Source organism: Primulina tabacum, chromosome 8 (genome assembly GCF_025594145.1).
Source record: "Primulina tabacum isolate GXHZ01 chromosome 8, ASM2559414v2, whole genome shotgun sequence".
Taxonomy (NCBI): Eukaryota; Viridiplantae; Streptophyta; class Magnoliopsida; order Lamiales; family Gesneriaceae; genus Primulina; species Primulina tabacum.
The window spans coordinates 8,910,091-8,917,316 of NC_134557.1; the positions used below are offsets into that span (position 1 = coordinate 8,910,091).

General features: G+C 33.3%; 1 long non-coding RNA gene across 1 annotated transcript; it reads left to right on the forward strand.

Moving 5' to 3' along the window:
* The first annotated feature begins 5,366 nt into the window (after positions 1 to 5,366).
* On the forward strand, positions 5,367 to 5,915 carry LOC142552504 (uncharacterized). The gene is made up of 3 exons (XR_012821816.1): positions 5,367 to 5,408; positions 5,502 to 5,633; positions 5,712 to 5,915. It is a non-coding gene; the product is annotated as an uncharacterized LOC142552504 (long non-coding RNA).
* Positions 5,916 to 7,226: the final 1,311 nt, after the last annotated feature.

A 7,226-nucleotide genomic window follows, 5' to 3' on the forward strand; every position in this document is an offset into this window, starting at 1 on the left:
AAAGAGGGGATGATGTGTGCGCCAATGACGATTGAAGGTTATTGCTATTTATATATGGGAGAAGCAGAATCTGATGCTTCCTCTTTTCCGACTTTACTTTCTCATTTTTCTTCTTTTTCTTTTTTCAAGTTTTCTATTAATTGCATTTAAAAAAAATATCCAGATTTATATCCTAAAAATTATGAATTCTCTCAAGTTTATTTTAATTTTAGAGTGGGTCTCATGTGATACCGTCTCATAAGACCGTCTCACGGATCTTAACTTATGAGACGGGTCAACCCTACCGATAATCACAATAAAAAATAATATTCTTAGCATAAAATGTAATATTTTTTCATGTATGACCCAAATAAAATATCTATCTCACAATACGACCCGTGAGATCGTCTCACACAAATTTTGTCTTAATTTTCATATTATCATTCATTATTTGTAGATAATATTATCTACTCATCCAATTTTTATTCTTATTTTACATTAGATAAATGCATATGCACGTTTATCTATACCACTTAATATTACTATTTAAAAAATATATTTTTAACATTTATTTTTTACTTAAAATTAATCCATCATATTTTACGAATATAATTTATTCAAAATTGTAGTTCTGACAATGTTCAAGTCTGGAATTCGAATTCTGTCAATATTTAATCTGGCAATGACAAATATCAAGAAGTACAATCAATATATTGCTCAATCAATACCGAATCTGATCAATCTGAATCTAACTCAAGATCAACGGCATAACGAAACAATCTCGATATCCTCGTCAATACAATATCAACGATATCAATTAATGCAATTCACAATCGATAACAACACAATCCGATATCAATCTCAATCATATCTAATCTGAAATTCATAACAATTTCATACAGTATCCGTTCTTCAATCTGGTTTCAATTATACGATGTTTAGCATATCAAAAACACCATATATAAATCATATCCGATTCTGGTAATACATAATTTCAATCATATCAAAACTTAAGAAAACTTACGTCCAATTGTAGCCTGCGTCGATAGGAACACAGTACTGACGTCGGATTCAAATTCTGATGGACGGATCTTTCACAAACTTCAAATTTCTAAAATAAAAGACGTAAGGATTTTCAACACTTTTCTCTGAAAATTTTCTCGATTCTGTCCGCTGGAAGATGAGGAAATGAATTGGTTTCTCATTAAATTGCATGGCAACGCATATGTGGCTTCATTTTGATGCATCACGTCCTCGCGCATATGCGCGACTTCAACCAGCGCATATGCGCGAGAACCTACTGGTCTCCGCAACTCCTTCCTCGGCAGCTCGCGCATAAGCGCGCACCACTTCCGCGCCTATGCGCGAGGTCCTTCACAACTCTCGGGTACCCTCGCGCACATGCGCAAATCCATATCGCGCATATGCTCGAGGTTCTCTGCCTGCCTCGCGCATATGAGCCCGGCGCGGTCGCACATATGCGCGAGAGCTTATCCTCGCACATAGATCAATCTTCTTTTCGGCTCTCCCGGTCTGATCTGTTCCGTCTATAATCACATCAATTAATCAACGAATCATTTCAGATTAACAACACAGCAAATCTCGGGCATTATATTTCTCCGCCCCTAAGATACGATTTCGTTTCCGAAATCACAGGCAATCAATCAGATATAAAGGCAAATACAATAAGGAATGGAGAATAGAAGCTAAATAAGAATACTTCTTGGAAGTTAGATCCTCATTTAGTAATTCCTCACATTTGGTCACTTTAGTAGTCAACTCAAAGAAATCCCCGCCCCTGAAAACTTGTTTCTTAGTTCAAAACTCAATCTTTCTGGCCTATTTTCATAAATTCTATATCTGGAAAGAAAACATTGCAACTATTTTTCAAATTTTTTTTAATTTATCAATATACAAATCAACAGACTCCCCACTTCTTTGTGTGATTCTATATAAATCAGCAATTTACACTTCTGGCTCATTTCTATATAAAAAAAAATTTGCGAAATTGCCTTTCCATTTCTTGCCATGTTAAAATAATTTTTAGGCAAAGAGGTATACCAAAAAAGTTATACCAATGAGTGAGTAGAAAATAACATGAGTTTTAAGTTGGCGAAATTCTCTAGATTAGCCAACTCCCCATGTTGGATAGTGAATCTGCCTATATGCAAGATTTATTGTCTTGTACAGAGAACAAGATGAATTCAGACGTTTTATAACCCTTAGGATATGGGTTATTCATATCTATGTAATCCAAATAAAGTTTGTGAAATCTAGGCGACCAATTTGTCATAATATCGACCCATATAATTCCTACATTACTTTCTCGTGTATTTAGTCACATGAGTTTCCTTAAATGTTCATGGCCATGAATTTGGCCTTCAAATGATTAAATCATATCTTGAACTGGAACTTCATGTGCAACTCTTTCAACATTATCTTCTTCAAAATTTGTTGGAAGTTCCACTCCCTTCACTTTCTTTGATTGTTTCGTCTTTTCGACGGAATACATTTTTCTCTCACCGGATATGCCAATTTTTGATCATATAAAATTTGTAGCTTGTGGGCGTGTCAGGTGTAAGTGAATCAGTTTGTGTAAAAACTAAAAAAAAAAAAAAAAACATCTTGAACAAAATGATTATGAATTCCAAACTTAATCATTAATAATCATATGTTAAGCTATTAAACTCACCAAAACAAAGGACAAGAATAAAATAAAGTTGAATGTTTAAGAAATAAATTTCTGACATGATTATATATTCATAAATCACGAAGAATTCACAAAATATGGAAATTTACAATAAACTTTTTTAAAAACAGGAATGAAAAATGCATAAAGCATTTGAAAATTGATAAAAAAAAAACTTGAACATAAAATTTAGAGATTTTTGCAGTGTGATTGCAAGTTTCTGGAGTGTTGAGACGTGTTTTCTCAATCTACTGATGTTTTCCTTTTGTTTCACTATGGAGAGTTCCTCCAATTTCTGCCAATATTCACGATTTTCTTTTCTTGTCCTCTATTTACTCGCTCAAAATTTCTCTGGATAACTGGCGGGATTCATCTGTCACTGTTTTGGGCTTCGTCAAGTAATTTTATCCTATTGGACCTGAGCTAAATCTATCGGGTCAAAATTTTTTTTAGCACAAATACTTGTATTAAATTATCTTATGCTATATTTTAAATAATGTATATGAGCACCCTTAATATTTGTAGACATTTAAATTTCAACTATGCTATATCTTTTATAATTTAAACAAGACAATATTACGTAAATATTTGCCAAGAATATTTTTATTTTACATACGAGGTGGGTCCAATGGCCCAATGACAATGTTTAAATAGCGTGGGCTTTCAATTGGTTGGGCCAGAACTCTTCTGGATAATGAGATCCGAGTAGTAAGACATATTACTTGGAAATTGGTCGGTTTGGGGCTACCCCTTTACTTTGTAGGTTGGTATAAATTATAAGAATATGTGTCTTGTGAGACGGTCTCACGAATCTTTATCTGTGAGACGGGTCAACCCTACCGATATTCATACTAAAAAGTATTACTCTTAGCATAAAAAGTAAATTTTTTTATGAATAACCCAATAAGTGATCTGTCTCACGAAATACGACCTGTGAGACGGTCTCACACAAGTCTTTGCCAAATTATAATAATGATAAATTGCCTAAAAACATATAAAATGAAAGGCTAAATAATCAAATCTTCTATTTTATATCCTACTTATTTTGTATTATTCTCATTTATTGTAAAATGTGACCTTAATTAACGTTACTTGTCCATTTGATGAAATAAATCTTATGAGAAGATCGGGAGATCAATACACGTTCATCATATCGAACCGCGGGATCGTACAAAAAATGGGAAATTTTGAAACCACTGTTAAAATATGTCTATAGAACGCAAGATTCGGTATTTAATGATACCCCTTTGGATTTTAGGTTCATACAACACAAAAATTTTCGTGAGACGGATGTCACCCATGAAAAAAAATTATTTTGTATAAAAAAATATTATTTATTATGTAAATATGAACAAAGTTGACTCGTCTCACGGATAAAGATCCATGAAACTGTCTCACGAGAGAGCTACTAATCCCGCTAATATGATTAATAATAAATGAAAATCCAACGGATGGAGAAAATGTGAAATATTAATTGTTTATATAGCTTATTTGTTGTTAGATTTTTTAAAATTAAAATAATTAACAAAAACACTTTTTTAAAATTTCAAGATATAATTTTTTTCTACTTCCAATTTAAAAAAGAAAAATATTTATTTTTGTACGCATGTGTAGGAAAGCTAGTTAACAATAGTGGGTGAAACTGGTTAGGTCGATGCTATATGTGGGGGCTGTGTCCCCACATAATTTGGATGAACAAGATTCACACACATATGTGATTTTAAAAAAATTAGTGGACTCCATGTATGTGTGGCTAAATTTGGACTCTTGATTCTTATCATGGGGTAGTGCTCTTACATGTAGGATGAATGAACCGGTGAAACTTCGTGTCCAGATACATTTTCAGGAGAAAGTAAAAATTGTAAAATGGAGATCAAATATGTGTATCGAAGAAGGGTGAAAGGGGAGCGGCCCCCATGTTATTTAATCAAGATTTTGTCATTTACTTCAGGTAAAAAAAATAAAGGTCCATTTTTAAACCAGTCCTCCTTTCCCATTGATTAATATGTTTTCTGTAATTTTTTTAAAAAGATTTAATGATTTTTTTCAATTAAAAATTATATAATTATTATTATTTTTATTATTCCCGACCGTTCCGTAACTAGAACCACCACCTCCTCGACGTTCTCTGCGACGGCCACGGGAAACATGTTTGCATGTCGTGGTTTACTTCCAGTTCACTGAGCAAACTCCTTCTGCTGCTTGAATCCAGGGGTTCATGAAGATTCCAACGAGGGTTTCGAAGGAGCAAAGAATGAAGATCGGGACGATGGTTTAATTCAACTTTTCACCTTTTTAAAAAATTAAAAGAATCCTACATCTGTGCATTGCTCGTTTTTCGCTTATGTTTCGTGTTGGTTTGATTTTGGATTGTTACTTCTTCACATAAATGCGGGCTTGTTCTGTTTCTTTTTGAATCGATTTGTGGTGCTGATGTGTGATTTCCCTTTGTCTTTGAATCGATTTAATCGCTCACTGTTTCATCGTCTTACTTTTGAGTTAATTAAAGGGCTTGCTTAGCAAAATCTCTAAATTTTATTTTTCCTGTTTTTGTTTGTTGAGAAGATACAACGCCGTGGACTCGTGATCTATGTGGTTGTTTCAGATGGGTCGGTGCACATACTTAAACTGTCTATGGTTTTGCATGTACAATAACGATGTTTTAGAGATAGGGTACTGACTTGGATCAAGAAGGGAACATATTTTCGAAAACATATGTTTTTGTTCCCATTGTCATGTGGTATGCAACCTTCTTACAACAAAACCTTGCATTGCCTGCCTGCCCTTAAGGGCATCCCATTCGGTACGGACTAATCATGCACTATTTTATTAGGTCTCACTGGTATCTCTTGATCATGTGTCACTTTGGTGAAAGCCTGAAATCCGGAACCAGGACTCCATGTATGCTGCTGCTCGACTCGCTGCGTGCGTTGGATCCTATGAGACTCGAGCCCCTTATACGAAGGTACTTTTGAGTATGGATGATACTTTAAAATGCCCACTTTATTTCATGATTCACTTAAAATGCTTTTACAATTCACAGTTTCGTCGTGGACATATTCGAAACACAGGATAGACATGAGAACATAAAGCTGATTAATGACATTCCCCTTTTGGTTCCCGAGGTAGCAATGTCCTCGAGTATGAACGTTTATAAATGACTTAAACTGTAATACGTTCTCTGTTTCTTAAAAAAAAAATTGAAATTCAGGTTCCACAGCAGAGAAATGGTGAGGAATGTGGTGTTTTTGTTCTGTACTATACACATCTTTCATGGAGAGTGCTCCTCAAGAGTTGGCATCAATAAAGGCTACCCTTACTTTGTGAGTTAAATGTTTTATTTCTTCACTTTGTCCATTGATGCAAGCTCGCGAATCATGTCGTAACATGGTGGCGCTACGTTGTTTGTTGTTGCTGGTTCGACGCAGATGAGAAACGATTGGTTCGGCGGAGGAGGAGTTAGAGGGTTTTTTATGAAAGTTGGAGTCGCTCGAAATTGAGTCTAGCGATGAGGAGGAATGACATCTTCTAGTTAACGTGCATACTACACTAGTGTTGTTTTTGTTGTCATTTGTAAACTGCAAGAATTCTTGACTGCAATATTGAAGTGTGGGTACAAATTCTCAGTTTCACATCAATACCATTGAGACACTTTAAGTGTAGCACTCTACTTCAAAAATTGCTTGCTTGAATCTCGTGTTGAGTTGTGTAGTGAAAAAACATTTACGAATGAGAGAGACCTCGAAGCCATATTAAATAAAAATCCTTCTTCCTTTAAAGAAAATCAATAATACAATATCTGTCCTGAGACTCAAGACTCTGTTTATTTGCCTGTGATGAAAAAGCCCAATCGATCCCTAATGTTAACAAAATATCTATTCAACTACCATTTATTCTATTTTATTAAGACATTAGTATGGTGGACCATGAAATAGTATCAAACCCGATTTAAGTATATAAAATTATTATTATCGTGTAATTAAATATTTGAGGATGAGATTTTCTGAAAGTATGAATTCGAACATAAGTTTAAAATTAATTATTTAATGGATTTATTTTAATTCTTTCGAATATTTGATGGGAGAAGATCTAATCAAGATTAGACATCATGAACAAATAGAGACATATCAGAGCCTAAGATAAGTTTATGAATCAAGATAACATGTCCTAAAAATAGTATCAGATTCATCTAAACTCTCCGGAGATCTTAGAGAGATACAAAAGATGGTATAGTATGACAATCAGTTATACTATATATCACGTAAAATTTAAAAAATCTTTGGAAAAAAAAGAAAAAATTATTGGAACACTAAAAGATATTCAAACAAAAATCCAAAATCTGAACAACAACACAGTTCTAGTAAAAGAATCTCGGAAGGAAAATTATTACTATCATTTGGTATCGATCTCTTTATATAAGGCAATATAAAATTATTATTCGATAATTTGATATAATTATAATTATTGTGTTGATTAATTAAAATAATTAATTATACATATTTTTAAATTTATTTGATATGATTAAAATAATTATTGTGTTGATTAATTAAAATAATTA